Here is a 14,313-nt window from a genome sequence, read left to right as displayed (position 1 = left end):
AGGATCCGAGGGCAACAGTATTCCGGATTCCCCCGGCCTGCCAAACCGGGCCGCCATCTTCATGGCCGGCACACAATCGGCGCCTCATTCATCTACCGCCCCAGCAATGCTCTCCGGTTCAACGACGGCCACACCAGCAGGGGCAGGAAGCTCGGCACCACCTCCGGCCCAAGTCTTGTCTGATTTGTTTGACGCTCTGGCAACATTGATGTCCGCGGAGGTGGACGCAGCAACCAGGGATCAGCACAACGCGGAGATTGTAAAAGTGAAAGATTAGATAGCCCAGGCTAAAGCGGACCTGGCAGCAGAGAATGCTAGGATGGCTACGGAGTGGACCGAGTTGGAAGCACAGGCCTATCGGATTAGACTGGATCAGGATGCTTTAGAGGAAGTCATGAGAAGAAGGTATCGATCATGTCTCCCGTCGGTTTATGAGCTGCAAAATCTTTTCAACACGCTAGGGGCAGGAGCTGGTAACCAACCCACGCTAAACAGGGCGGGGGCGCCGGGAGCAGGAGCGCCGGTTCAGCCACGCACGATGGACCTGCCTCGCTAGAACAACGTTGTGCCATCAACGCCGCCCGGGCATTATTCCAACCCATTGGACAACATTGTGGCCGCCGCTTCACGCCTGGCGGCCCTCCCAACCGACGACGAGTCCCCGGTTGCAGTGGAAGCGCATCGGGCCAGGGATCTCCTTCAAACAGCACTAAGTCAACAGCAAGCATATTCACACAGCCGTGAGAGGATTCATTCCACTCCCCGTCCAAGCTGGAGTTATAGCAGACACGTGGAGGATGAACCGGCCGTGTCCAGTAGTGCACGTCGCCGAAATTCGCCACGAGGGAACAACCCGGCCGGGGGAGGTGCTAATGCGCAAGATGTTGTGGACCATGGCCGTGCACGTCAAGAGGCCGAGTTGACAGCTTGACACGGAGCACGGTTGCATACTCCGGTTCACCCCACGGCCTCCGTGGAGCCAAGGGTGATGTTCAGTTCCTTAGGGGTACCGTGTTTAACTCCCGCTTTGCGTAATGTGAGACTGCCCAAAGATTTCAAGGGACCTCGTAAGGTACCGAATTACACCGCCGATTTGCAGCCAGAGGCGTGGGTGGAGAGCTATGAAATGGCAATGGAGATGTTAGATGTGGATGAGGCGGTGTGTGCTAAATATTTCACCATGATGTTGGAAGGAACAGCTCGCACTTGGTTGAAGAGCTTGCCGACCAACTCTGTTGGATCATGGGCTGAATTGAAGCACCGGTTTATCCAAAACTTCAAGGATACGTGTAAGCAGCCAATGTCAATTGTAGATCTGGCCGCTTGTGTCCAAGAGGAAGGGGAGTCCACGACCCATTGGGTCAAACGGGTCTCGAAGATTTTGCATTCATCAGATCGTATCAATGCAGACACCGCAGTGTTAACGTTAGAGGGCAATTGCTGTTTCAAACCGTTAAAACAGAAGTTGGGAAGGCTCAAACATCACTGCAATGACATGTCAACACTCATGGCCGCTTTGGTTAAATATGCCGATTCAGATAATACCAAGGATCCGGATTCAGAGGAGGACAAACCGGAGAAAGGTAAGAAGAATGGCAATGCCAAAGGCCAACAACATAATCCGGCAGGCCATGGAAACGCTGGTAAGCGCAAGGCCGACAGCAGCTTGGACTTTGTCGCAAATACCAACGCGCAGGAGAATGGCCAGCGCCGTAAAGGCAAGCAGCCCCAGAGAGGTGGAGGTCCAGGCAACAATTTGGAGCATTTGTTAAATCAGCCCTGTCCAAAGCATGGATCGAAGGAGAAACCGGCATCACATCTCTGGAAAGATTGTTATATCATGCAGGATTTCAAGAATTCCAATATGTTACAATATGACAACGGCCCGCCCGGCAGTTCAGGAGGAGGTTTCCACGGGCCGGGTTATGGAGGTGGTGGTTCCGGTTCAGGGTTTCCAGGCAACCAAAACGGACACGTCAATCAAGGACACCAAGGCAACCAGGGAGGCTACAACCATCAGGGGAGTCAGCAGCAGCAGCAGTCGGGTTATCAGAGCAATCCCAAACAGCTGAACAATGGGCAATATCATGTCTTCACTACTAGTTTGTGCAAACATGATCAGAAGCTTCACAAAAGGGCAGTCAACTCTGTTGAGCCGGCAGTACCTCAGTATTTACGCTGGTCTGAGCAACCGATTTTGTGGAGTAGAGATGATCACCCGCCCCGGGTTGATAATCCAGGTCATTTGGCCTTGGTGGTAGCCCCTCAAGTCGGGGGATACAAGTTCACTAAAGTGCTCATGGATGGGGGAAGTAGTATCAATATTTTTTATTATGATACGTTCCGCCGTATGGGGTTGACAGATAAGGATCTTAAACCATAAAATACGGTCTTTCATGGTGTGGTGCCTGGTAAGTCTGCATATCCTGTTGGTAAGATAGCTTTGGAGGTAGCTTTTGGGGATGACTACGATTCAAGGTCATAAACTTTGACATTTGAGGTGGTAAAGATCAAAAGTCCGTACCACGCCTTGTTTGGGCAGCCGGTTTATGCTAAGTTTATGGCAAGGCCATGTTATGTTTATCTACAGCTTAAAATGCCAGGTCATAAAGGGACTATCACAGTACATGGAAGTAGAAAGATTGCTTTGGAGTGCGAAGTAGGCGATGCTGCTTATGCGGAGTCGGTTTGTGCCACGGAGGAGTTAAAATTCTATAAGGAGAAAGTTGATCCGGCAGACATGACCTCTTTAAAAAAGCCAACCATGGAACATGATCCAGCGTTGAAGTTCAAATCGGCTACAGACGTTAAAATGGTTGACTTTGTTCTTGGAGATTCATCCAAATAGTTCAGCATCAATGCTAACCTGGATCCCAAATAGGAAGGCGCGCTCATCGAGTTCATCCGTGAGAATTGGGTCATCTTCACATGGAAACCTTCTGACATGCCAGGTGTACCGAGGGAACTCGCTGAGCATACACTCAACATTGATCCTAAATTCAAACCGGTCTGGCAGTTCCTCCGCCGTTTCAACAAAGAGAGACGCAAGACTATAGGTGAAGAGGTAGCCCGTCTGTTGGCTGCTGGGTTTATTGTCGAAGTTTTTCATCCAGAGTGGTTAGCCAATCCGGTGCTGGTTCTGAAGAAAAACGGCACTTGGCACATGCGTGTGGACTACACGGATTTAAACAAGGCTTGCCCTGCAGACCCCTTTGCTCTCCCTCGCATTGATCAGATAATTGATGCTACGGCGGGTTGTGACCGTTTGTGTTTTCTGGATGCTTACTCTGGTTATCATCAGATCAAAATGGCGGTTAAGGACCAGGAGAAAACAGCCTCATAACTCCCTTTGGAGCCTTCTGCTATGTTTCTATGCCCTTTGGACTCAAGAGTGCCCAGGCGACTTACCAGCGGTGTGTTCAGAATTGCCTACATAAACAAATTGGGCGCAATGTTCATGCGTATGTGGATGATATTGTGGTCAAATCCAGAAAGGAGGAGACATTGATAGATGATCTACAGGAAACCTTTGACAACCTCCGGGTTTACAAGATGATGCTCAATCCGGAGAAGTGCGTTTTTGGTGTCCCGGCAGGCAAGCTCTTAGGTTTTCTGGTTTCAAACAGAGGCATTGAGGCTAATCCAGAAAAGATTGCAACAATTACATCCTTGGCTAAACCGGCGTGTATTAACGATGTTCAACGTCTGGCCGGCCGGATTACAGCCTTGAGCCGGTTTATCAGCCGCCTTGGAGAAAAGGCCATCCCTTTATATCAGATGCTCAAGAAAACAGATGACTTTGTCTGGAGTGAGGCAGCGGATAAAGCGTTCGAAGATCTGAAGAGGCAGCTAGTTGAACCGCCCGCGCTTGCAGCGCCAATCGATAAAGAGCCATTATTATTATATGTGGCTGCTAATGCCCGGGATGTTAGCGTAGCCATTGTGGTAGAGCGCAAGGAGCCTGGCAAGGAGTATCCGGTTCAACGGTCGGTTTATTATATCAGTGAGGTGCTCATTGAGTCAAAACCGAGGTATCCACATTGGCAGAAACTGGTGTATGGGGTGTTTATGGCAAGCCGAAAGCTTAAACACTATTTTCAGGGCCATCCCATCACAGTGGTTAGTTCAGCTCCTCTGGGCGACATCATTCAAAACAGAGAGGCAACTGGCCGGGTTGCCAAGTGGGCTATTGAGCTTGGACCTCATGGGCTCAAATATATAGCCCACACGGCGATAAAGTCCCAGGCACTCGTGGATTTCATCAACGATTGGACGGAGTTACAGGCACCTGAAGAGAAACCGGATAATACATATTGGACTATTCATTTTGATGGGTCCAGACAATTGGAGGGCTCGGGGGCTGGAGTCGTATTAACTTCCCCACGAGGTGACAAGTTTTGTTATGTCCTCCGTTTAATGTTCCCTTGTACTAACAATACAACTGAATATGAGGCTTTACTCCACGGGCTTTGGATGGCTAAAGAGATGAATTTGAGCCAGGTTAAGTGCTTCGGCGATTCAGATCTAGTGGCCCAGCAGGTGTCTGGCACTTGGGATTCTAAAGACCCACTCATGGCTGCATATCGGCGAGAGGTAGACGCAGTGGCTGGTCACTTTAAAGGTTACCAGGTGGGCCATATAGACCGGCGGAAGAATGAAGCGATGGACGCTTTAAGTCGTCTTGGTTCCCAACGTAAACCGGTTCCGCCCAATGTCTTTCTTGATGTGTTGCACAATCCGTCAGTCAAAGTACCAACTGAAGAAGATTTGGCTATTCCTGATCCAGAGGCTCAGTTGGTGGCAGCTTTGCATGCCATACCGGATTGCACGATCCCATATCTGGATTACATGAACCAGGGCGAGTTACCAGATGAGGAATGTTGGCCCGACAGATAATCCGGCGTTCCAAATCCATGACCATACTCAACGGGGAGTTACATCGTTACCGTGTTTCAAGAGCAATTCAGCGCTGTGTTTCTCCTTAAGAAGGTCGTGAGATTTTGCGAGAAATCCATGAAGGGGATTGTGGTCACCACGCCGGTTCAAAGTCGTTGGTTTCCAAAGCTTTTCTCCACGGTTTTTACTGGTTGACGGTGCATGCTGATGCGGAGGATTTAGTCAAGAGATGTGATGGATGTCAAAAATTTGCCCGCCGTGCGCACGTTCCAGCTCAAGAGTTGCGGATGATTCCAATTACGTGGCCGTTTGCAACTTGGGGGCTTGATATGGTTGGACCCTTCAAGCGCTCTAAGGACAAGAAGACCCACCTGTTAGTAGCAGTTGATAAATTCACTAAATGGCTGGAGGCAGAGCCAGTCAGCAAGTGTGATGCAGCCACGGCGGTTCAGTTCATCAAAAAGGTGATATTCCGATTTGGTTTTCCACACAGTATTATAACAGATAATGGCACTAATCTTTCCAAAGGGGAGATGGAAGAATTCTGTCAACGTGAGCACATCCGGCTTGATCTAGCATCAGTGGCTCACCCCCAATCTAATGGTAAAGCGGAAAGGGCAAATCAAGAGATTCTAAGGGGTATCAAACCAAGGCTTATGGTTCCCTTAAAGCGGACGCCGGGTTGTTGGGTTGAGGAATTACCTTCTGTGTTATGGAGCATCAACACCACACCCAATAGGTCTACGGGTTACACACCTTTCTTCATGGTGTATGGGGCGGAGGCAGTTCTTCCTAGTGACATCCGTCACGATTCGCCCCGTGTTGCAGCTTATGTTGTGGCTGATAATGAGAAGGCACGTCAGGATTCTCTGGACCTGTTGGATGAAGACTGTGATCTTGCAGCAGCACGTTCGGCGATTTATCAACAAGATCTTCGACGTTATCACAGCCACCGGGTTAAAACTAGAACCTTTCAAGAAGGTGATTTGGTGCTCCGGCTCATCCAGGATTAGACTGATATGCACAAGTTATCCCCCCCTTGGGAAGGACCTTTTGTGGTCAGCAAAAACCTGCACAACGGATCTTACTACCTCATTGATGTTGGAGAGCATGAAGACTCACGTCAATCGGAGGAGACAAAGCGGCCATGGAACATAGCTCTCCTTCGGCCTTATTATACTTGAAGCCATAGGCTCTTCATCTGTACATATTTATCACAGTGTATATATCATATAATAAACCAGAGCCTCCATTATAAGCGGGGTATCTGTTCTTTCTTATATCATGTGTGTGCTTTTTCACGATGACTAACAAAGCGGAGTCTTTGTTAAACCGGCTTTAGCAGCTGCATGGAGATAAAGAAAATCACTAGGGGGCTTGGTCATGTTTGAACCTCAGCTACACCTCTTGATAGGCATTTTAAGCCATACAAGGAAAATTTGTGGAGCCAAAGAGAGTGTTGTACATAGTGCAGACTCAAACATAGGCACACACTGAGCATCACTCGCAAAGTTACTTGGGGGATCTTTTTTGCAAAACAACAAAGAGTTTGAAAGGACCCTCGTAATTGGCTATCAAGCCACGACTTGGAAGCCTGGTGTATTCACCTAAAAACCCGGGTTAGCCTGCCTTCATCAAGTAAGCCACTCCTATCCAGGTAATCCTGGTATGACCCATCGAACGTTTGACAAGTCAATCTTTTACAGACCCTGAACTTGTCATAGTTAAAACGATGATTGGTTAATTGGAGGCCCATCTTAAAAGGCTTTGATAAATGGTTTAACTCAGAGGCCTGGCAGCCCATGAAAAGCCTCGATTTGGAGCCTGGCAGCTCGTAAAAAGCCTCACATATTTTCCTATTTGAATTTTGTTTGTTGAAAATCATAAGTATTTTTTGATAAACCGGCGTCCTTGACCCAGCTTGCTTTCCAACTACCAGTTGTTGGCACATGATCAATTATAAACCGGTGGTCATTGACCCGGTCTGGTTTGACTAAGTCACCAGTGTTATAAAGAAAATCCGGTAGTTATACCTGTCTGGTTTGATATATATACCGACATTATGAAGATAATATTATCAAACGTATCGGGTTGGTGTTAAACACCTTTGTTGTATACACGTTTGGTCAATCAATGAGGTATGTTCTGTACATTATTTTTTGTACAAACACTTGATTATTCAGCTAAAGTACTATATACTTCTTGGATATTATGACATGTCTAGCGGTAAACCGCTAGACACTTTTAAGTTTTTTGGACCCAGGAAGGCAAGTCATCATAGGCTATGCATAAAATATATCCTAAAGGGCGGCACAGATTGTCACAAAGCGTTATGAAACATGCTCGATGGCATGGTAGATAAACAAAGTTTCAGCTATCCTATTACATGAAGCTTCAAAGCGGCTCAAACACTGCCATGGTTTTTCACAGTAGCCATATAAACCGGCGATCGGATCAGGACTCTTCATCACGACGGTTTGACGGTTGCGGATCAGTTGGTGTAGGCACTTCTTCATCCCTCCCCAGCCGCTGGAAATCAGTCGTTGACCAATCGATTCCGGTTAAAGCTTGGAACACTGGTTCCTCATGCATAAGATCATAAGGGTTAATATCAGGGGCATAAGTGTGCTTACGAATCGGAGGCACAAGTTCTTCGACTTCATGGATATCGGCCGGCTGTCTTTTCCCTTCTGCATCATAAAACGGTTGAAAATGGGACAAATCGGTGTCCTCAGCCAATTTGCTGGCCGCTGGCCGCATCTGTTTGGTCAGCCGCCGAAGATCATCATTGTCAAAGTTTGAACCGTCTTCTTTAACGCCTGTATATCCTTTAATGATATCCTCCGCTTCAAGGTCCGGAATCCAGGCCTTGGCTCGAATAAGGGCGGTTAATGCTCCTGCTCTTGCAGCGGCTCTCTTCAACTCGACAATACGCGCTGGTAACATGCCCAGCTTCTCAAGGGTCTCCTTAATCAAAGTTGGCGCCGATTTGTTATAAGCTGCCGTACTGATGGCTCGCTGAGACCCAGAGTATAGCTGCTCAACCAATGTATATGCCGCTTTGAGCTTCATCCGCATATCTGCACTAAGATGAGTGATCCAAGTTCCTGCCAAAGATTTTATCAACATTTTGGTCAGTTTTAAGATTCATTGACTGGCGCAACATAAAAAGCAGACACTTACCAAAGATAGCAGAGGTCATAGCATTGATTTGGTGCTTCAAACTGGCTAGTTCTTCAACCACCGGTTTCAGGGCTTCCTCGGCATCTACAGCTCTTTTGGTTAAACCGGCTTTTTCGGTTTCCCATTCAGCACGATCTTGGTTGAAGGATTCTTTCAGCTTTTCCATTCCAGCCAGGGCCTGGGTCAGCTCTTCTTTGGCTTTTGCAGCTTCGGCTTGTTGAGACTTCACATTTTCTTGCAAATCAGAGTTTTGGGCATCTTTGCTTCTCAGTTCAGCTTGCAACATTGAAGGTATATTCAACAAAACAACATATTTATGCACTAAGTATAAAGCATATAACAAGTTATCCACTTCATACTTGGGGGCTAATGCCTATTTGCTCTCAAATACTAAACTCTATACAAGTCTCTAGAACAATGCAAGCATTATCCTTGACACTTGGGGGCTAATGTACGTTTGTTCTAAACCGACGGTGTGGATTAAAAACCGGATTAACTTGCCAAGTTAAACCGGCCTTTGGGGGCTATGCTGCATAAAGTTATCTAATTTTTTCAAACATGAGTCTTATCTATAATTGAGGACACGCCTTTACAAGGATCAATGATGGGATGCTTGAAGTGTTACAAAGACCCGGTTTATGATTAAGTCATAAAACGGCTCTTGGGGGCTACTTGGAATAGTATTTCAGCTATTAATCAATGTACAAGGGAGAAGAATTTACCTCATATCATTCTTTCATCAAATTCACCAAACCGGCTTCATAATCCCGGTTTGAGTGCAGACGGTTCAAGAAGCCGGAATGAAGCTCATCAGCGTTAAGATGAGCATAGTTTGATAAGTGGCTGCTCCATTTACCTTTATCCCTGGCAATTTGCTCTTCTTTGGCACGATGCTGAGCCAACATGACGGGATGACCAGGAGAGCTGTGGCCTATTCCAGTAATAATAACGTCATCACCTTGGCCTTCAGGATTTTTGGTGGATGATGATGGAATTTCAGTGTTTTTCATTGGACTAGCCCGGTTTGGTTCTGCCGGTTCAGTATCAGGGGCGGCAGGCTCAGCATCTGTTGGTCCGTTGGTATGTTGGCCGTCAAGGGGCGGATCATCAAAAGTTGTTTTAGGATGGAGGCCTTCCGATTCACCAGTCTGTTCCGGTTCACCTCTTGGTTCTTCTTCTTCGCCGACAGGGTCTTCTGGCGGATTGGTGACCCGAGCTTTCTTTCTAGGTCTGGCTTTGGCCCTGCAAACAGAATAAAAAAGGATTAACATCCTGTTCAAAAGATGTAGGGCGCATTGAAAGGAAAGGTTTTTCATAACTCACCCGGCCACAGTTTTCAAAGGGGGGAGTTGAGTTGCTGTCGATTCACCAAAAGAGGAAGGAGGTGTCACCTGGTAATTTGAATCGGACGGATTAAGAGGCTGTCTGAAATAACCTGCCTTGGGGTAAGAATGGTCAGAAGTAGGAGAGACCTCAGACCGGCGCTTCCGAACCGGAGTATTAGGTAAACCGGCAGAGGTGACCTGTTGGCCACTGTACCGGGTTGTCCGGCGAGCTTCATGCTGTTGAGTCTTCAAAATAAATGTTGGATCCAAGTGAGCAAGAGGATGAGAAAAGCTTACTTTCCGGATTGCTTGGCGAGTTTTTTGTGTTGGCATAGAGTCTGAACCGGAGGAAAGGGTAATTACCTCTATGTCATCAGCCTGACTAGCTTCTACCTCCTCCTGAGGAAGATCATTGTTAACAAGATGCATAAAAAGAGAGCCAAGTGAGTCAAGTTCTACCTCAACTTCTGGGTCATCAGTATCGTCATCAAGCTACATATTAATCCGGTCAGCCGTTTTCCGCTTTGACATCCGCTTTATGGCTTTGGTCTTCGGGCGGGTTGGCTTGACCACTTTGTCTCAAGTTGGCTTTGCTGCTTTCTCTATGGATTTCCGTTTCTAGAAGGGATCATCACCACATATATATATATATATATATATATGAAGAAGAAGGGTTACAGATTGTATAAGTTAAAGATATTAGAGATGAAGAAGAAGTGTAATACTTACAGCAGGCGGTTTGTTCTTGGCATAGAAGGGACTCAGACCGGTTTGACTACAGACCAGTTCCGATTCATTCAGAATTTTCTTTACACCTTCAGTAACTTCTTCCTCAGATAATTGGATATTGCAGTGGCGTTGAGGATCGTCAACTTCACCGCTATATTCGCACATTAAACCGGGGCGCCGACTTAGTGGCAAGATGCTCCAGGATATCCAACAGCGCACAAAATCCACGCATGTTAAACCGTTTGCCATAAAGGCCCGGAGCTTGGCGATTTGAGGAGCATATTTTTCCCTTTCTGAAGAGCTCAGGCGTTGTGGCATTGGGTGAGTGTTGGATAGTCTATGATCACGAAAGCCGGGGAGGGGATTTTCATCCTCAGGCGAAGTGTCTCTGCAATAAAACCATGTTTGGTTCCATTCCTTTGGGTGGCTATGATGTTTGGCATGAGGAAATTCCACTTCTTTCCGCTTTTGAATTGAGACACCACCAAGCTCTGTGTTCGGGCCATTTACAAACTCTGTGCGCTGGTTTAAGTGAAAGAAATCCCGGAACAGTTCTGCAGTTGGTTCTTCTTGTAAATAGACTTCACAGAAGACTTGGAAGTTGCATAAGTTGGAGACTGAGTTGGGACCAATATCTTGTGGATGCAGTTGGAAGCTGGCAAGCACATCTCGATAAAATTTTGACCCTGGCGGTTTGAAACCACGGCCTATATGGTCCACAAAGACTACTACCTCGCCTTGCCTTGGGGTTGGAGGATTCTCTGTTCCTGGAACTCGCCTTTTGATCTCAGTTTTCTTAGGCAAAGAGCCGATGCTAACCATCTCATTCAATTGAGCCTCGGTAACCCGGGAACGAGCCCAGTTGCAGGCGGTGAATTGTTTGGCCATTGCAAAGCGAGCAAACTAAAAATGAAAGGCCGGTTTATAAATTACGCATGGTTATACACAAGAGACAAGGGAGTAAGAAACATACTGATATGATAAATGGTACAACCCGAAGACTAGTGTAATGAGAGAAAAAGGTAATTCTAGCACAGGATTGATCAGACACTGTTAAACCGGAGCATAATTATGAAGGTAAAATACTCTTTCGGTTTATCAGAGGGCTAATGGCAAAGACTACTTATACAAAGTTAAACCGCTTATATTGGTGCGAGGAGAAACGGATCTCACAGGAACATAGAAACAGATCTCACTGTGATGTATAAAACTTTCGAATCTAAAGCTAAGACAGAAAAGCAAAAATAATTGGATCTTGAAGGGGTGCAGAACTGAAGCAATTTTTGACAGACTAGATTAGTTCTTTGCGCATAAAGATTTGTGATGACCATGGTAGGTAAGCTACGGCAAGAGATGCGTCAGGTATGAAGTGTCCATCTATATATTAAAGGAAGAACAAGGAAGAACAGCACTGATGAACTTCGGAAGAACTGCGAAGAATCTCGAAACCCTAGAACAGATCTATGGTGAAAAAAGCAGAGAGCTTACCGGAGCTGGTGAGGAAGCAGAAGGGCGCCGCAGTATTCTGGTGCGTTCAGGGTGATGCAGCAGCCAAGGTCGGAGCAGAGGCGACGGTCGACGGTGGCGGCGGAGCTCCAGAGCCTGAGCGGCGCGAGGAAGACGACGCGAAGAGGCACAGGGGGGAAAATGGTGAAAATGACCCCTCAGTCCTATTTATAAGGCGAAGTGATAAAATGGCAAGTACGGGAATCGAGGAGCCCAAAAAATGGATAAGTGAATAAAGGTGTCGCCTCGATGACTGGATATATATTAAATGAAGGAAATCTCCGACATCAACGGATGGATGACGTCGGGGCAGTTTATTGTAACCTTGAAGTATGACGTCACGGCGGTTTACAAGATCAAAAATGAAGATAAGAGAGAAGATTTTTTGTAAGTGTGGAAGATTGACGTGAACAAGTTCAAACCAATTTGGGGCCTAATGTTGGGGATATTACTACTGGAGGTAAACCGGCCTTATGTAGCCGGGTTGACTCTTTGAAGATTAGAAGCCCATGAAGATGTAAAGATGATGGCGCTTTACGGAGGGCCCAAAGGCGGGTTACAGCCTGTAAATGTAAACCGGCCTAGTCATGTAACTTGTATAGTAAGATAGAGAGAGAGGGGCTGAACCGGATACGTTTATGATCCGGCTTCGGGACTCTGTAGCCCGGCGGGCGTCAACCTATGTATATAAAGGGACGACCCGGCCGCGGTTTAGGGACAGACAACAACAACTCGAGAGCCAGACAAAGTGGATTTGCTCCCTGGCCTTCGAAACCCTAGCAATACCAATCACAACTAGATGTAGGCTTTTACCTTCATCGAAGGGGCCGAACTAGTATAAACTCCCGTGTCCCCTTGTCCGGTTTTACCCCTTTAAGCTAACCCGTTGCGATGGCTCCACGACTAAGTCCTTTCATGAGGACATCTGCCATGACAAACCCACGACAGTGCCTGTTCCGGAGCTCCGCCGGAAGAGGGCCGTCATCACGGAGGGCTTCTACATCATCCTAGCCTCTCCGATGAAGTGTGAGTAGTTTACCTCAGACCTTCGGGTCCATAGTTAGTAGCTAGATGGCTTCTTCTCTCTCTTTGAATCTCAATACAAAGTTCTCCCCCTCTCTTGTAGAGATCTATTCGATGTAATCTTCTTTTTACGGTGTGTTTGTTGAGACCGATGAATTGTGGGTTTATGATCAAGTCTATCTATGAATAATATCTGAATCTTCTCTGAATTCTTTTATGTATGATTGGTTATCTTTGCAAGTCTCTTCGAATTATCCGTTTTGTTTGGCCAACTAGATTGGTAGTTCTTGCCATGGGAGAAGTGCTTAGCTTTGGGTTCGATCTTGCGGTGACCTTACCCAGTGACAGAAGGGGCAGCAAGGCACGTATTGCATCATTGCCATCGAGGATAACAAGATGGGGTTTATTTCATATTGCATGAATTTATGTCTCTACATCATGTCATCTTGCTTAAGGCGTTACTCTGTTTTTAACTTAATACTCTAGATGCATGCTGGATAGCGGTCGATGAGTGGAGTAATAGTAGTAGATGCAGAATCGTTTCGATCTACTTGTCACGGACGTGACGCCTATATACATGATCATGCCTAGATATTCTCATAACTATGCTCAATTCTATCAATTGCTCAACAGTAATTTGTTCACCCACCGTAGAATACTTATGCTCTTGAGAGAAGCCACTAGTGAAACGTATGGCCCCCGGATCTATTCTCATCATATCAATCTACATCACTTTAATCTTGCTTTGCTTTTTTACTTTGCTTTTACTTTTTTACTTTGCATCTTTATACCAAAAATACTAAAAATATTATATCTATCAGATCTCACTCTCGTAAGTGACCATGAAGGGGTTGACAACCCCTAATCGCGTTGGTTGCGAGTAGCTATCGTTTTGTGCAGGTACGAGGGACTTGAGCGTGGCCTCCTACTGGATTGATACCTTGGTTCTCAAAAACTGAGGGAAATACTTACGCTACTCTGCTGCATCATCCCTTGCTCTTCGGGGAAAACCAACGCAAGCTCAAGACGTAGCAAGAAGGATTTCTGGCGCCGTTGCCGGGGTCTACGCAAAAAGTCAACATACCAAGTACCCATCAAAATCCCTATCTCTCGCATTACATTATTTTCCATTTGCCTCTCGTTTTCCTCTCCCCCCAATTCACCCTTGCCGTTTTATTCGCCCTCTCTCTCTATCCTCCCTCTCTATTTGCCTCTTTTTTCCCGCTTGCCTTTTTGTTTGCTCGTGTGTTAGATTGCTTGTTTGTCGTGATGGCTCAAGATACTACTAAATTGTGTGAGTTCACCAATACCAATAATAATGATTTCCTGCGCACTCCGATTGCTCCTCTTACCGATGCTGAATCTTGTGAAATTAATACTGCTTTGTTGAATCTTGTTATGAAAGATCAATTCGCCGGCCTTCCTAGTGAAGATGCCGCTACTCATCTGAATAGCTTCGTTGATTTATGTGATATGCAAAAGAAAAAAGATGTCAATAATGATGTCCTTAAATTGAAGCTATTTCCTTTTTCGCTTAGAGATCGTGCTAAAGCTTGGTTTTCGTCTTTGCCTAAGAATAGTATTGATTCATGGAACAAGTGCAAAGATGCTTTTATCTCTAAGTATTTTCCTCCCGCTAAGATCATCTCTC

This window comes from Triticum urartu, chromosome 6A (assembly GCF_056163025.1).
Source record: "Triticum urartu cultivar PI428250 chromosome 6A, HENAU_Tu73, whole genome shotgun sequence".
Classification (NCBI taxonomy): Eukaryota; Viridiplantae; Streptophyta; class Magnoliopsida; order Poales; family Poaceae; genus Triticum; species Triticum urartu.
This window is presented reverse-complemented; position numbering follows the sequence as displayed.